Source organism: Apteryx mantelli, chromosome 1 (genome assembly GCF_036417845.1).
Source record: "Apteryx mantelli isolate bAptMan1 chromosome 1, bAptMan1.hap1, whole genome shotgun sequence".
NCBI lineage: Eukaryota > Metazoa > Chordata > Aves > Apterygiformes > Apterygidae > Apteryx > Apteryx mantelli.
Genome location: NC_089978.1, coordinates 55,345,165 through 55,364,309, shown reverse-complemented (window position 1 = coordinate 55,364,309; position 19,145 = coordinate 55,345,165).

Here is a 19,145-nt window from a genome sequence, read left to right as displayed (position 1 = left end):
ACAGAGAATAGGATTATATAGTTAATTCTTATGACTGTATCACTTAATGTGCTGCTTCAGAAATTCTTTTGTTACTTAACAGCACTCGTGATTGTCTCCAAGACAAAAACCTTTAGAATGCTTACATAAACACAGCTTAATCTGGAAATCATTACTCACAGTAGGTCAAGGCAAAAATGGGCTTGGATACTGAAAAAAACCTTAACAGTCGCAAGAGCTGAGATTTGTAAAAGAATATAGCTGCATTTAGATACCAAGGTTTTTCAAACTAAGAACTACAGATAAAACCTAGTCAAAAGCTTTACAGTGAAACTTCTGAATCTGCAGCATCCTGAAGATTCTGATGTCAGTGGGTCTTAGACAATAGTAAGTCATTACTTCTCCTAGAAGCATTTTAATACGAGCAGTAAAATTCCAGAAGACCTCAGTAGCAATTCTGACATTTGCCTCAGCTAATGATCAGAAGTTTAGCTTCCGACCCGTAACAGGATGGAAGGCTTTATATGGGTTAACGTAGCCTTAAATCCTTGCCTACCTTAATTTCGGTCCTTGAGTGTTAGTGCTATTGCCTAAAGGTCTTTTTTTTCTTTTCCTAAGAATAGCTTGACTGCTGTTCACACATGATAGTCCAGAAGGTGTGAAATAAACTGTGAAATTTCACTAATCAGAATGGATTAGAGCAGATTGAAGGACTTTGAACAATATAGTCTGGCCTACAAAATAAGAATGCAGAAGAGGACTGTAGACTATGCCTGCCCTTTATACAGTGGGCATGATAAAAATGCTTTTCCAGTATTAGAAATCAAGGAAAGAAAGGGACATAATAATGACAGAAGTCTTTGTTTTCTTTTGGTTTTGGTTAGTTTTACCTGCTTGATTTCTCTGGTGAGCCTCACAGTGACCTCCAAGAGTGTTTCACATTGTTTATATGAATCTAAACAGATGGTCCACCAGAGGGCCAAATTTTCCCCTTTTGCAAACAGGAGCATGGGGTTTTGTTTGTTTGTGTGTGTGTTTGTTTTCTGATTTATTTAAGGGAAAACTACATTAAACAGATGGGCTTTGCGTTTTGGCCACCTAGGCTTAATTCTAATGGATTACATTGAAAGCTGTTTAGTACATTGCACCTGCCATATTCTCATATTGTCTCTTTTATCTAGATCACGATGCACAATAATAAGTAGCACCAGATTTTGGACAGAGTCATGGTCTTGGAGTATAAATTCTCTCTGGAAGATGGAATGTTATGTACAACATTAAGATTCTGTCTCTTTCAAGCCCTTTAAAATGCTTTTTTTTCTTTTCCCTAGGTTTCATCTAGTCAAATTATAATAGTACAGACGGGGATGGAGAAGGGAGAGATATACATCACTGGTTTGGAGTCCATATAGTTTAATTCTGGATAGCCTTAAACCCTGCATTAACATATATTGGTCAGTGATGCCAGACTGCCAGCAGAGTCTGAGCCATAAAGCGTTATGGTTACACATAAACAATCTGGTTTCCATGATGATTAGGCTTGCTCAGTGTTGACCTCCTAAATTTTGTCCAAAGAATCGATGTTTTAGTGAAGCATTTATCAGACCACAGCTGGTCCATGGAATATTTGCTATCAATCTGTGGAAACCTGGCTGGTCCAATAGTGAGGTTTTCTTCACTGTATAGAGATGTAAATGTAATTAAGACATCACTAATATGGTTCTGCAGTTTATTTTTCTGTGCGGTTGTCATATCTGCATTGTTTGAGTGACAGAGGAGGTTACTCACAAAACAATATATCTTTTGTAATGTGGTATACTGTTTTAGGAAAAAAGAAAGCTCGTGTAGTTGATGCACATATATCTAATTCCCTCAAAAAAAAAAAAAAGTTTTTTTCTTGTACCCAGGAATCCAGTATTTAGAATATGCAGTAAATAGGATGAAGGAGACCTGGACTGAACACTTCCATCACAAGAAGGGATCTGAATTCCTATCCACACTATATACCTTAATATTCTAGCTATCAGGATACAGGTTAACTTGCAAAAGTAGGTTAGAAGTGTTCTCTTCAGCACTTCTATTTTATCCGCTTCACTTCCAGTAAATATTCATTGGATTCTCATATAAATTAATAAAAATTAATCATCTGGGAAAGGAGGTACCTTGGCAGTCATTTTTTTTCCTTCATGATTTATTAAGTATTTTATGTAAAATGAAATATCTCCAATAGGAGGAATAGTGGGTCTGCTATAGGCTTCTTAATTGATTGGTCATTTAAAATACTCCAATGGAAGATGTTTTTCCCAGTCTTTTTAACTTCTGTGAATCTTGTTCCTCAGCTTCCACAGTTCCCAGTTCTTCCCATATACTTCTTTTGGACCTAGCTTTCTGGTATTCTAGTGTGAATTCAATTGGCAGATCAGCATGGGCATATCTGAGAGCATCAAGAAACCACGTATTTGGTACCAGACTTTCTACATATGAAAAGCCGCTGCTGGTCTATGTGAAACAAATTCCTGCTGTGTCAGAAACACTAAGCATAAAATGAATGTTCAGTCCATACTCGTTTGCCTGAAGTTTCCAGAAATCATCAGATTACCTGCCCAAAAGACTGTTTTGTCTGTATTAAAGCACCTAAAAGGGGGGTTATTTGGTTGTTTTTATATTTATTTATTATTTTTTACGTTTAGATTTCCATCAACAGTCTAGTTCCTCCTGCTCAAATGTTTTAGTTGACTAAGGCCTCGCCACTAACTTTTGAGCAATTTTCCTTCATATTCTAAAGAACTTTTTATTCTTGATTTGAGGGTTAACTGTTTTGGTATCATACACAGAGTGTGTAAGGGCACTGACTGAATTAAAATCATTTTTGTTCTTTGTGTTTTATAAGAAGCCTGTAAGTCCAAGAACTGCAAGTTCTCAGTATATTCTACTTTACCTCTTGTACATTAATTGTCTTATTTTCACTCTTTTGTTTTAGTTTCTAATTAATATTTTAATTCACAAGATAGCAACAATAAGTATAAAAATAATAATATAAAAAATATTAGCCTACAACAACGTTTATTTTATTTTGAAGTGGAAGTGAGCCTAGAAATATCTTTTCTCATTTTTCCAATAAACTAAGTATGTAGCAAGAAAATCAAGGCCAATTCAGTCTCCTTTTATTATATTATGACACAGTGTTTCAGTATCAAGTACAGTGATTTATATACAGAAACCTAATATATAAGATATACTAGTCACTGATTGAAAGAAAAAAAACCCCAGCAACATAGAAGCCAATAGATAGTTTCGTATAGGTTAAAAAAAGCCATTGTCAATATTTTTTGACAGCAGACAAGGATATCATTTATATCAAAACACTGTGAAAGAATTATTTAAAAATTTTTTCAAGTGAAGTAGCTACTGTGGAAGTGCTTATTTCTGCTCTTGACATTTAAACTTGTAAACAGTACTTAAAGATATTTTTGTAAGCTTTTTGTTGAAATTGTCTAATAAATCTTGACTTATTTAGCTACTTCTGAAGCAGGTTATTCAAACAATGTAACCCAGCAAGCATAATATCCTAAGTGTTATGTTGACCTTGTAAGCCTTGGACACAACATCAGGTTAGCTAAAGCAGTCAATACAGTCATGCCATTTTAGCTATAAAAATGCCTCCATTATGAAATAATATAGTAGTGTTTGCTTCTCTGGATACTAATTACTTATCTTTAACTCAGACTTTTATGAAAGCATTTCTATTTAATTTAAAGTGTAGATTTAGATGCCAGTTATTTTTAGGAAGTGTATATGGAACAGTATTCCCAATAGGTCTGTTTGCTTGAAAAGACCTTTGCTGGATTCTGTCACCAGCATTTTGAAAACTTTTCTCTGCATTATGCATGGGTTCCATGCTGATTTCTAAATTAATATCTAGACAGAAGGCAGTGATTCTTCAAGCTACACAACTCCAGGGTCAAGAAAGTACAATAAAACTTATTTACAGAAATTCCCTTCCTTTTTAATTCTTTGGAAAAAGAATTACTACTCTTTTTATGCAGACAAAATTCATACTCTAGCTCTAAGATTATGCAAATTCTTTACTTTATAGTACTTAATCAAATAATTCCCAGATACTTTCAACCAGGATTTCTGAACAGCTTTTAACTAAATTAGAGCACCTATCTAAGTATTCTTAGTATTTCTGTAACCCCAAAGTACCAAGTCAGAATCATATCTCCACCGTACCATTAATTCTAAGCAGAAATACCTCCAACAGTCCCAAGGAACAGCAACCACCACTATCCTCACCAGAGTAAGATGGGCAAGTGATAGTATTCCAGTTCTATTTACAGGGTTATGAGGGAAAAAAAGTGAAATGATGTGATTTTTAAAGAAAGAAAAAAATGTAACTATTACATTACAATTTTATGTCCTTTTGTGAAGCCTTTGAGGCTTGAGAAACATTTGATACAAAGTCTATGTCAAACTTAGAAATTATATCTTGGTTTCCGAGACTCAGTCTGTAACATTAGTCACAGACTTTCTTTTTACAGACTTATTGTGTGTGCATGCATGTATGACTATAACTTTACATTTTATAGAAATCTGCTGCTCATTGAGGAAGTCAGAAAGCAAAAAGGCACAGGTGTGCCTAAAGCTTTCCTGGAATTTTGCTATTGAGTTCAGAGAGGCTATGATTCCAACCATAGCATTTTTATAATGATTTTTTAATGTTTGGCCTTGTTTGGTTATTTTGTTTCATCTAAACTGAATGTCAATGTGACCCAGAACTGTATGAATACTCCTTGTGAATGGAAAACAGAAAAAATATAGCCTGTAAAACATTCAAAAAATCTGTCTCATTCATTCTTTCTCTCTCTGTTGAGAAGGAACATAGTTATTTTTAATCTGCGATTAATCTAGGTAGCAATATATAATATATTTTCCTTTGGAATTGGAGAAGATAGAATACAAGAAAATATTTAATCTCCTAAACTTTCTGTTAGAGGATTATCTCCTGCTACCTTTGTCTTTTCCATAGGTATTGCTCCCCAGTCCAACCCCTTCAAGCCTCCATGGTTCATTTCTTTCATTTATAAAAATTAGAGGCTGTAACCAGGGAGCCAAAATAATATTATGTGAAAGGTGACCACATAATAGTCTCAACAGCAAACCATTAACATTAAATATACCAAGCAACTAGTCACAGACAGGACATTATTTTCCCAAATGATTTCTTGAAAAACTGCGAATAGATTTCAAATTAATAAAAATTATGTTATACAGAATCACAGAATGGTTGAGGTTGGATGGGACTGTTAGAGATCATCTGGTTCAATCGCCTTGCTCAGGCAGGGTCACCTAGAGCGCGTTGCCCAGCACCCTGCCCAGATGGTTTTGAATATCTCCAAGGAAGGAGACTCCACAACCTCTCTGGGCAACCTGTTCCAGTGCTCTGTCACCCTCATAGTCAAGAAGTTTTTCCTCAGGTTCAGACAAAACTTCCTGTGTTTCAGTTTGTGCCCGTTGCTTCTCATCCTATCACTGGGCACTGCTGAAAAGAGTCTGGCCCCATCCTCTTGACACCTCCCTTTAGATATTTGTATACATTGATAAGATCCCCCTCAGTCTTCTCTTCTCTAGGCTGAACAGTCTCAGCTTTCTCAGCCTTTTCTCATAGGAGAGATGCTCCAGTCCCTTCATCACCTTAGTAGCCCTCCGCTGGACTCTCTCCAGTAGCTCCATGCCTCTCTTGTACTGGGGAGCCCAGAACTGGACGCAGTACTCCAGATGTGGCCTCACCAGGGCTGAGCAGAGGGGGAGGATCACCTCCCTCGACCTGCTGGCAATGCTCTTCCTAACACAGCCCAGGATATCATTGGCCTTCTTGGCCACAAGGGCCCGTCTCCTATATTTCAAAATATCATTTACATTTGTAGACCATGTGGGGGGGGGGAAAGGTATATTTATTGAATAAATATGTTTTCAACTTCTTTTTGCACAGCTGTAGTCTTTGGAGATATAAAATAAGACTGTTTCAAGATTTGAAAAGCTGGTGCCACAGTTGCTAAAAACAAAAGTCTTTTTAATTTCATGAAAGTTATATTTATATATATATATTTAAAGCCAGTTAAACATCGTTCTTTATGTTATTGATTGCTACTCAGTGAGAGAGCAGTTACGACACTAACAGAAACCTGGAAACTGGTTCAGTTTTCTTCTGCAGTGACCAATTACACAAAGTAGAACAACACTAGAAAGAAAAATGAGAATGGCCAGGTGATTAATGTACTGAAGCTGGCAACAGGCAATTTTTCTTAAGGTCTAATGTTCAAATCAAGAAATGACCTGAAGCTAATTTTTTCACTTTGCAGCCTCTCAGAACCTCAGTTCTGTTTTTGACTGGAAATTCCATTTCAGAACTGGCCCAGGGCAGCCCCACCACAGGGAGAGGGGACAAGGATGGGAACAGGGGTTACGTTTGTAACTGTGGGTGTGTGGGCATGTGATCAGAACTTTTGGGATTAGTTATCTTGCACTCAAAATCTTGTTTATGGGCATGGAGGAAACACACCATATACATAAAAGCCAAGGATCTATTGTTAGAGTAATTGAAGTCTAATCCAAGGATAATTATTAGTCCAGATCTAATTATTACAGAAAAAAGAAAGAAAAAAAATAAAAACAAAAAAATATTTCTAAACAGAAGATTCTGAATAATGCTAATATTAAAATTGTTTTATGCACACACTTTGTGTTTTTATCCCTTCTCCTGATGTTATGCTCATCTTTCCACTGTTTCTCTGGGTCCTACGGTCAGTGGCTTTAGGCTTTGGGTGGTGGGGGATTGTTATGGTCAGTCATCAGCATTTAAGGTCTTCTGCTGGAAGGAATATGATGTTAATATTGCGTTTCTTTTTCCTCCTTACTGGATCCACTTGGGGTCATTTTTATATGTTTGCTAACACGCTTTATACCTTTCTCTTTCCTTCCATGGCTGCAACTCTGTATTATAACTGAATGTACTTTTCCTGGTATTTTACATATGTTAGATACTTGCTCTTTGTTCTCTTTGTTACCCATGAAAACCACTTCTGTCCAGCTCCAGGTCTGCATTTCTTTTAACTGACCATGGGTGAGTTGTTTATAGCTGTGGGGTCTCCAGAACCAATCCGTGCCCCACATCTTACCATCTCATGCCTGTATTCCTCTAGGCTGCATCCTGTGTCCCCATTTCCCAAGGCCTCTGCTATCATACTTGGCCTGGATTTCTCTACACTACATCATTGAGTTAGAGTCTTGAAAATCTCGTTCTACACAGAGTAACTATTTGTTTCCACTCTCTGTATAAACCTATGGTTTTACCATACAGTGATACACAAAACAAATTAGCCATAGATACCTGATTAGAAGAAAAAATGTTGTAACACCTAAACCAAGTGAAAGCAAAGCAGTAGGCATATCAAGACAAGTTCAGACAGAGCAAACGTGACAAGCCTCAGGCCTTGCAAGTTCAGAGCAAATTCTGGGACCTGTTACTTGCAATGGCAATACTGTATTACAGCACTACACAATTATAGTTATAGTTATAGTTATAGTAGGGAGTCTCAATTAACCATTTCAATCCTGACTTGGTTTAAACTATGTGAACTGAGATGTTTTACCCTGCAACAAATGACCACCTAAATGAGCTGCAGCAAGTAGATTACTCCCTTACTCGCAATCCCACACACAGCTGAAGTAGCAACATTTTGGTTCTTGTGTTTTATGACTTACTGGCATGTACTTTTACCACTGGGCATTTTCACTTCTAGGAACGTATCTCAGTTTACATTCAAATTAGATTATCTTACTCCAGAATGTTTTGCAAATAATAAATGACTTCTGCCGGAAAAACAAACAAACAAACAAACAAACAAACAAACAAAAAAAAAACCTGTATAATTTCAGCACCCTGGAGAACTCTCAAATGTATAACAAAAGTTCATAATGGATATTGCATAACTAAATGTATGCCCATTACACAGAGATTATCTGGAAGGAATCCTTTATGTAATAAGGAACAGCATGATGGTATTACAATGGGGACATTTGTTGCCACATATTTCAATTAATGAGCCTTGCTATAAGAGATTTCTCAACAGTTCCAGATTGTTTGGTTAATAAGGGAAGCACTCTGTGGTGTGTTATGGATAATGACATCAATTTCTCAAGTTAAGATCTAAAAATTATATTAAAAAGTATATATTTAATGTCTGCCTTCATTTTTGTGTGTTTGAAAAAGGATTGCATCACACTGTGCTAACTTTTGACAATATTTTTCAAGAAAAATGCTTTTTGAGATACAAATAATTCATTAGAGTATGTTTATGCAACAAACATTACAAGGGGGTGACAGCTTTGGGTACTTGTGCAGTTGAAAATGAACAAATACGCTGGTAATCACAAACTGTTTTTAGTTTTATGTATTCCTTGGCTGTAAATTATAATGATCTCTTTCAGCACCGCATGCAAATTGTTTTTTAATTAAGATAAATATCTCATAACTATTTAGACTTATGAAGCAAGGTTATATACACTAGTATTAAAAGTACTACAGAAATAAAGCTTGAGGAATACAAATGCTTTATCTTTTAAGGACACAAAGCTCTGTATGATTCTGACTGCATTTAAACATTTAAATTTGAGTCTTGCTTCTGTCCTTACAGATTTCTAGTTACGAGAAGGAGCACTAGAAAGAGGAATAAAGGATCATAAAAAAGCATTATAAAGATTAGGGACTATTTAACCAGTCCTACCAAAATCTCTAAGCTAGTGGCTCCCTAATTATTCCTCTGGTATAAAGAGTAGACTTCATTAGTATTAATCTAAGTAGGCCAAAAATACATATTTTCAGTTATTTGGCTAATTTTGCATTTTGATAAAATACTGTTAAATTAATACTAATACTAATAATAATAATAATAAGCAGCTACCTTCCTTCACTATTGTCTTTTAAATATGTTTTACGAAAGTTAAACCTCTTGGTCAGCTTAAAGAGATACATATATTTTGCTTTTTTAATGAACATCAGCAAGCTAAACATTTTATTTCTTTATAGCTATTACCAGCCATTAGTGATAAAATTATGGATTAAAAACAGTGTGTATGTTGCACTTAGCACTTTTCTGTTAAACACATTATTCACCAATATATCCCGTTACACTTAGAATTAGGATCTTATGCCATTTCCATTTTGTGGTCTCTGAGCAAATGAAATAGTTTTGACTTTTATAAGTACTAATAAAAAAAATTAACTGCAGAATGATTTTGGCAATCATATTTGGTGTTTATGAATTGTTTTAAGGAAAGAGTATTTAGTATTTAGTCATTGTTATCACTCTTCATAAGCCATCTGGTATGTTTTCTATTTCCTGACTAAACTGTTTAAGGCATACACAAAAAACATGCCTGAAGCAGTTATGAAAATTTGCATCACTGTAAACAACTGTAGACAGCCTCATCTGCAACTAGTAGACATTAGTTTAAATCTGGCCAAAACCAGAACTATCCTATAATGCTCTAAAAGTTTTGCAGGATGAGGAAAACAAGAAATAAGTCTTGCCTTGAATTAGATCTGCATTTGCTCTGTTCTTCGCTTTATATTCACCAACATTTTTTTTTTCTGTCTAACCTTCCACTCTTCTAATGCTGAAAATAAAATGAAGAAGTTTTAAGTGCATAAATTTTTGCATTGACAATCACAATAACTTTCAAGTTTTTCCATTATGCTTAATGAAGTTCATTTTATCTACAAATCATAGGTAAGTAATAGCATAGGCTTGATGCTGTAACTGTTAAATAGGCATAACTTTTATTTAAGTCAACAAGAGAGAAATCATTCTGTAGAATTAAGATTTGCTGTAACAGTGGAACAAATTCAGTTTAAAAATAAATAAATATGTGGCCCAAGTCTTCATTTCGTGTCATTAGAGATAGTATCAGAGATTCATAACTTCACACTAACTTGAGGAATTGCCTCTGTATCTTTAGCTTATTTTCATTGTTATATATGAAGAGCTAAAATCCTCTGCTTTATTTCAATGTGGGCAGGTGCTCAACGTATATTTGGGGGCTACCAGTTCCACTTGTTTTAATGTGCTATAGGAATATGTAGCATTTGGCTATTTTTTTTCAGAAATTCTTAACTGACCTGAAAAGATTGATCCATTTATTTTCAGTGACTGTTCAATGATTTGGATTTTAAAGATCAAAGAGCAACTTTCAATTATACCTTTTACCTCCTATACATCTCCTGAGAGAAGCTGTAGAAGAATTCTTCTACAGGTCACAGAGAAATCTATATTTAGCAGCAGAGTGTGACTTTCTGAAGCAGCATTTGTATTTGGATAAGTTAAGATATAGCTACATGCAGAGAACATACAATTGTGCAGTGTGAAAGCCATGTAAAATGTTTCTACATTCAAACTTACTCTGATGCTGTGTTATTAATCACCCTATCATGTAGGAAGCCTCAAGCAGAACACATGCACACACACACACACACCCCGAGCACTTTAAAACACTGAATTATTTAACCCAATTATAAAGCAAAAGATAATACTTCACATATGGTGCTCAACTGCTGGAGCAAAACACAATGAAAGGCAATTTAAAACTCAGCATTCTTTCTGTGCCAAAGATGAGGGAGGACCTGCTGTTGGTAAGTAGCATTTTCAGTTTTGTGGGGTGTTTCTAACCACAGGAGATAATGCTGAATTCCTGTCTGTTCTTTTGTTCCCTTCCTTGTGGAGAACTTTGTTACCTTGTTTGCCTGCTTATCATATATGGGATAACGCTGGATTCATGCTCTCTGTTCTCTTTGTTATGCCCTAAAACTGGTTCTACTCAGCCTTCAAGTTTACTTTATTTACTGATCAATAATTGACCAATTGCTATTTGTGTTTATACTCTTGGGATTGCCAATATCATCCTGTGCAGGTACTCATAGGAGTAATTGCTGCAGTATCCACTGATAATCAAAAAAAAAAAAAAAAGGTCATAAGTGCCTGGACCGGTATCAAAGGAAAGAAAGACTCACTGAAATTATTGCCACTGCCTGACTTCTAAGATCTCTCCATAGGTGTTGCCATTAAGAACTGGACTATACACTGAAACAACAAACCCTGAATTAAAATATACTTCTCATCATATTCTTGACACCCCCACCCCCATTAAACAACAGTGTCATTTGAAGTTGTTTTAGGAAGTGATATGTTTCCAAAAGACAGTTTACATACAAACCAGCCTCAGAAAGCCATAAAGGAAAGTAATTAAGTTCTGTAAAGGTACTTTTGACTGGACATCATTTGGGTGAGTTTATCCTTAAACTGAGTTAGAATTATAGACCCATACAATGTTTCAATTTGTCACTGTTCCCTGATGTAAACTGAATAGCTTGTGTAATTTTAATTTCTGTAAAACATATTAATATTTAAACATATAAATTACATTTTTACAGCAGTTACTTCTTCTGAAGCTTAGTATATGCCTATTATTGAACAGATGGGAAGCATAAGTGACAAAATTTTATCTCAGAGGTAGATTTTAAATGGGTTATGTCTATAATGAAAAGCATAAGAATTAATATATGCCTCTAAGGAAAAAAAAACCAAAACACATCTCTTCCTGTACCACAAAATCAATCGTAAAGAAGCATCTGGTTTTGAGATTAGATTAAAGAGATAACAGATCTCATCTTATGAACTATTCTTATTTTATGATGACATATTATGCAAGATGTCTTCACAAAGTGATGAAAATTTGAAGTATATATGGATAGTTTATAGTTAAAGTCTGTTGAGTTGATAAAATAGCCGTCTTTGACAGAGAGTACATCCTACACCAGCTTTGAGATTATAATTCCCCCTTCAAAAACAACAACCACCACCACTGAAGAATAAATTGCAGAACACAGCTCAGTCCAGAATAAGAAAGCAGTAATTGATTGCTCTGTTGCCAATGGCAGCATGGTTTGTTTCCATAATAAACCACAGGGGATTATACTGCAGTGTCAAGGGTCATTTTCACAATGTAAAAATCTTTCTTCACTTGATATTAATGTCTTCATCAAGATCCCTGATGTAAAATTAATTTCCATTGTGTCATCAGCATTTAATAACTCTTTAAACATATGAGGTAAATTTTGCCCCTATACAGAGGACAAGCACAAGAGTTATGCAATACTTCAGTATCAAGTAGGACAGAAACTGTAAATTATATGTAATTGATGCACAGGAACAGTTCTACATGACAGCATATAAGCAATGTTCCAAACATATGGAATGAAAAACAAGATTCAAGGAGCTGGTCTAGTTAGATTAAAATTATTCTCAGATAAAACATATATATATATATTTAGCAATAACTCCTTACTCCATCTACCCCTTTTGTCTTTATTGATTGCTACATAATAGAAAGTGATTCTACTTCCTTGCAACACAGCTCAGACAGGGAGCAAGGACCCCAGCCTGAGTTTAAATAGAGGCGCTGCTCAGAGGGTGGAGGAGGCTCCAGGTGAGGCTTTTCAGGGTAGTTAAGGCCCTATCAGTGTCCTCAGAGCCCTGAGAGATTGATGACCCAGGTGTGTGGCATCCTTGCCACCCATCATGTGACCTAGCTTTTGGGTCCAGCACGTAACTGAGTCCAAATGGGCCTCATGCATTCGCAAGACTGCAATTTTCAAAACCTGTGAGGCCTTACTCCTTATGTGGCAAACGCAATCTACGGATGTTGAATTCAGCTCCTGATTACAGGCACCTAAACTTAAGTATCTAAATTCATGTAAATACATGTGGACTATCCTACTAGAAATTTAGGACTGTGACAGTTGGCATGCATTAGGCCTGGCTGACAACATGGACACCAATATAGACATCAGGTAAACCTATCGGTCAGAGGAGCAGCTTAGCTCTATGCATAAAAAAGTACCTTGAGCATAAACAACCTGTCAGTCACTGTGAAAGTTGCGAGCATGTCAAGAGCTTTCCAGATGGGCAGGTTGTGAGCACCAGCGATGGCAATAGCCAGTTATTAGGTGCCGAGGGAATTCAAGACCTGGATATTCTCTACCCCATCCTGTAACTGAAGGTGCCCAGAGTTACACAGGAGGAGACTTGGGCGACAGGAGAGAGACTTCAGGGCCATGCGGGAGACTCCAGGGCTGTGCGAGGAGACTCGAGAAGAGATACCCGCAGAGACATCCAGGGCCAGCCCCAGAACGGTGCACTCCGCTGCTGGGACTCCCACAATGACTCACTAAACTTCCTCCCAGAATGTGTCATTTCCCCCACCACAAAACAAGGAGATCGTGGTAGGACCTGCTGTCCTCACCACCCAGCTTCCTCCTGGACTGCACCATCTCCCCTGTGGGACAGGGAGGTCACATAATTCATAAAATTGTGCATGTATCTGTGATTAAAGTGTTTGGCAACAAAGTCCATTTGGTATTTAACTGTGACAAGGGCTCAGGTCAGCCATCCACCAACAGATGCCAGATACAGAGTTGCCTAGGGAATCCCAGCTTGTTTCCAGCTGCCAGTATAGCATATATGTGGATTTCCTATAGATTCTGTGTTCTGTCAGACCTATGTAAATGTTTGGATACTGTAGGATGTCTTAGGGTATTTGAAGCCTCTCTGTGGAGCATGTAAAAAGAAGGGATCTTCAGAAGACATGTCCTTGTGCAGAGGCAGCTGGAAATCATGTAGGCTACCATAAAGGATATCAAGTGGCACTGGGTACCTATGTGCCAGCAACAAGATCGGGTCCCACTGTTTATATTTAAATAAATAATATAAATTATATTTAATTTATGTATGTGCTCTCTCTCTACACACACACACATACACACACACACACACACATATAGATACATATATATACATACACACACACACATATATACACAATACCGGATAGGGTGGAGTAAAGAAGATGGGACCAGACTCTTCTCAGTGGTACCCAGTGAAAGGAGAAGAGGCAAAGGGTACAAATTGAAATACAGGAAATCCCACTTAAACAAGAAAAAAATGTTTTCACAATGGGGGTGGTCAAACACTGGAACAGGCTTCGCAGCGACACTGTGGAGTTTCCATCCTTGGAGGATGTCCGACTGGACATGACCTTGAATAGCCTGCTCTATCTGACCCTGCTTTGAGCAAGGCAGTTAGACTAGATGAGGTCCCTTCCGAACTCAACAGTTCTGTGATTCTGTGATATTTGCTGGTCCAGACAGTTGTGGCTCAGCCTGGTGTGGATGTTTTGGATTTCCTAAGGCATTGCAGGGAACAATACATGCTTTTGATTAGGCCACTGAATCAGTCCCTAGAGCTATACTTATTACAATAGGTAGTTAGATACCTAACTCACAAGTAACCATCTACATGGGAAACATCTAAATTTACATGTCTACAATCTGTATTTGAATCCCACCTTGTGGGTTGGCCACTACCTAGTATTAGAAATTGCCTTAGCTGCTTAAGTTCCACACCCAATTAGTCTCATGCTAACTAACCATTATTTCTGTCACACTGGCTGAAATTATATTGATTTTTCAGTTAAGAGAGTTCCCATCTCCTGCCTAACTTTAAGACAAAATACTATTTTTTAATCAGTTATTAATTTTTCCTGCTCATGTGAAAACACAGGCACCCTGGTCGAGGTTCAGTTCCATAAGCATAGACACCTAGTGACATCTGAGATGCTATAGATGCTGCATGCACTGGGCTAGTGGCTATGACACAGCATTTGCAATGAAATCCTGACTCAAGTGACACTCTTGTTGCAATACTATCTGCACTTTTACAACACTAGGAATTGAATTTCCATTTCCAAATTAATCTCTTCTTAAAGACAAAACAGTGGCATGGCATATTAAGTTAGACCATATTGTTTTGACTGGATAAATTCCTACCTCTCCTCTCACAGTGTGATAGCAAGCTTTCAATTTTTTTTTCTTTTTGAGATTAAGAGCATACTATCTTTCCATTGCTTTTCTACACCACAAATTTTCAAATACTACCAAAACACACACCTGCTAAACTTTTATTAACCTTAATTCAGGCCATTACTGCAGTAGCCAAAATTCCACAGAGTATAATATCTATTCTAAAATAACTTGGTTTTGGTCTCAGTGGGGCAGAGGACATTTACCTGTAGCATCGATAACCACCTCTATGTAGTCTAAAGACCCCAGAATACACACATTTAGCTGGTCTTAAAATCTACTTTCTTCCACATATTTTTTAATTAAAATCATCATTGCTACTCTATTTTGGGTTGAATCCACCTGTTAGATTACACCAACTTCAAATTCTGAGTGGAGTTAGTAGTATGATAATAGTTAGCTCTATGTGTCTATCGTACAAGCACTAGCATAGATTACGAATAACATTTCAACATCAGAATTGCCTCCTTCACTCTTGATTTCATTCTTGCAGGGAGGTGCTGTTAACTGGATGGGAAGGAACTCCTCTAGAGCTTTGCTTGCTTTCACTACCTGGCCTGAATGAGACCAAGTCACTTGATGAAAAGCCCAGGACTAGTATCTCCAATGGATTTACATCATTATGCATCTCTGGTTACATCATAATCCAGCCCTGGCATTTTATTATCCTTTTCAGGAAATGCTGTCCCTGTAATTAATTCATTTTACATTCAAGCTACACAAGTTGTGAATTTGGGTAACTGGGAGGCAATGCTGGTAATGCTCCCAACACAGAAGCAGTGTGAAGTCAACAAGCTCGTGTCCCCCCTTAAGCCACCCCTTACTCCAGGCAAAAGTGTATCTGCATGGCCCAGACTGGCAACTCTAATTCTTTATTCCTTAACCCCTGCATCTACAGTGGTAGAAGTTCTCCCATTGGAGGTAATAATCTAAATGTTGATACTGGCATGGCTTTCCCTCACTTATACATAATAATTGCCACCTGTATATTTGAAATGCCCTGAAGAAAGGGGGAATAGTGCTACATTTTAATCTTGTTATGGGCAAAAACACATGGAGCCAAAAATTTATTGTTAGTCCAGTTAAACTGTTAGCAGTCTAATCAAAATACAGCAATTATTGTTAGGGCAACTGAAAAATACTAAGACAGTTCAAACTGGTAAGGGAAAGTCTCATTAGTAATACCCTTAAAAGTGTTACACAAGATAACTTACCCACGCCACCCGCTCCTCCAACGGCACTTAGTGGTGCCCCCATGGGCCAGTGGCGGCAGCCGCCTCACCCTGGGCCCAGGCCTGCTGGGGTCTCTGGGGCCGTTTCTGCCCCTGGCACTGCCCCGGCTGCTCCTGGGGACCCGCCCCACCTCCACCCCGCCACACAAAGGGCCATTGTCTCCCCATGGGGCCACAGTGCAAGTGACCTGAGCCAGAGCATCCTGAGCCTTGCTGCATCTTCTCAGTTTTTCATACATAACTGTTGCTGGTGACTTGACCAGAACAATATTGAATTATGGTTCTGTTTCCAAAGAGCTTATTCTTACTATTTGACTTTTTTTTTTTTTTTTTGGTTGAAGTAATGAGAGACTACTATTTTTGCTCAGAGTTAAAACTAAGCTTAAAACACAAGTGTATTGAATGATTTCTTGGCTACTTAGTTCCGAGTCGATGATATAACATTGTGCATTACAGAATTAAAAAGGAACATTTTATTGAGGCAGGACATTTATTTCATTTAGAATATTTTTTTATAAAATGTTCATGCCTGAAAACACTATTTTGGTTTGAAAGTAGAGGGGTTTTAGTAACACTTTATGTTCTAAGTGTGCCCTGATAAAGGTACATGTTTGTGTTTGCTGAATGCAGAGACCTCACTTCTCAGTATAAATACTTCCAAGTTTGGTGCCATCTTATTTTGCAGATATTCATCTCTGTCACTATTCTTTTTTTTCTGCAATGTATTCCTTTGTCTCTATAAATAGTGTAATGGACATACAGTATAATGAATAGCAAATATCATTATTTATTTGAAACTTTCTCCTGTTTGGCAAGTCAGAAGATAACAGACCGATGCCTAAAACTGATAGCTCATTGCATTTGCTTCGAGTACTGAAGTCTTGTAGTCATGTTGATATGACACATTGCATTTCAATTACTATCCGTGTTTTTTTCATCACATCTAGTTGTTTGAGGAACACAAGATAATTAGGAAGATACAATTAATGTGAAAAATAGCTGTCTGCTTATTAAAATGATACTTTAAGTAAATTTCCTTTGCATTACATAGTCTGTACCATTATTCACTTGTCTCATGGAATACAAATGGATATTGATTTATAGAAAACCTTGTGTGATTTATGTTTTGGCTTCCAGATCCCTCTTTCTATTATCCTTCCCTTGTGCTATTGCTGTAATTGAGATCATCAAAGATAATGAAACCGTAAATCCCAACCTGAAAAAGCAGAGCTGCTTCTAAATGCAGTGTTTAACTCTGGAACTTGCTTATAAGTATCAACACCAATGTTGATACTACTAGGGAAATGGTATTGAGGTAAAGACTACAAATTTTGTGGTAAATATAATAGCTAATTACAATTCTGACATAACAGAAATACAGCTTTCAAAGATCAGTCATTGCAATCTGACTATTTTATTAAATATATTATCTATAAAATTCTATTTTGAGCAGTCGAATAATTTTTTAAGTCTTTTTCTTAATCACGTTTTCAAAGTTACATAAATTTCTGATGGTAACCATAAGAAACATGAGAAGATTCACTGGAAGGGATATAGGAAAAAAATCAGTGGAAAAACATGTCCTTTATTTATCATAAACCATTGGGAAAGGAAATGGTCATATTCCAATATAAATGAATCATAAAGGAGCTATTTCAATGGCTATACTCATCCTGAAGATACAAATGCTTTTATATGGTGAACTTATAATGTTTTACAGGCATTTATAAAGGACAAATAATTTTGAATTCTAAACCTGTACCAGTGCCTGATAGTAGCTTTGACAAGATAGATCATTTCAGTTATTCATGAATGTATAATCACTGTGTTGTTGTGATTTCTAATATGAGAAATTAAGGCTTTTACAAGGTTAAGCACACTCACCCACTTCAGTCTATGAGTTTTTTGTTACAAGGGAAATAAATAATTCTCAAGTTTAGCCTCAATTATTTCATCCATGTTTTACACTGGGGGGGGAGGGGAGGAGAAGGCTTTTCCTAAACTGCTTACAATGAAATATCTTTGGAATTGTTGGAATGATCATAAATTTCACATAACAGCAGAATTACAGATTCAGGTCCAAAAGTTCCCTATATAAAACATCAGCACCAGCCAGAAAAACTCCAAAGCGTAAGACCTCTTTCTATCCCACCTTGCGTGTAATAAACATATTTCCATGGGGCAACAAAAGCCAAATTTATTTGAAATGCTAACGTGTAGTTCTCTTCAGTTCTACTGAGGTCAACAGACGTGGATCAAATTACAGCAATAGAGAATTAAGCTTAGCTCATTAAGTATAGTGAAATATACTGCCAGGGATGTGGGAAAAAGTGAAATGTTCCTTTGGAAACATTTTTGTTTTAACTGCATAGCAGTAAATTACCACACAAAGTACAAAGCAGAAAAGAATTCATGTCTGTGTGAAAATACAATCTATTACAAATATAATGAGAGTCTGTATTTGCCTTTGTAGATAATCAATGAATATTTAATGAATGCACCACATTTGTGTTCACTTTGAATTGTGCATTATAGCTATTAGGACATAAAGAAATTTTTAATAAGTTGCAGTTGTCTTCTTTGTAAAACATTTTAAAGATAGTTATATTTCTTATTTTTTCTACATTGCATTTCCTTCTGACTATTTGAAAGAAATTTATAGCATTGAGCATAATCTTAAGTGTAACAGGAAACAAAAAATTTCAATATTAAGGGCAATAATTGCATAATTTGAAAGAATAATATCTCAACAACAAAATCAGCAAAAATGGCAATGATAATATTGTAAGTCACTTCTTCAGTCTGTGCATAGTTTACACAGCAAATAGTTTTGGGTTTTGTTCTGTCGAAACCTGTAAGGGGATTCATTTCACCTACTGTTAGCTGTCAAAAAGCAAGGAAGCTCAGGTAGAAGTCATCTTCTTGGCCTTAACCATCTAAACAGGTTGTGTTTCTAATCT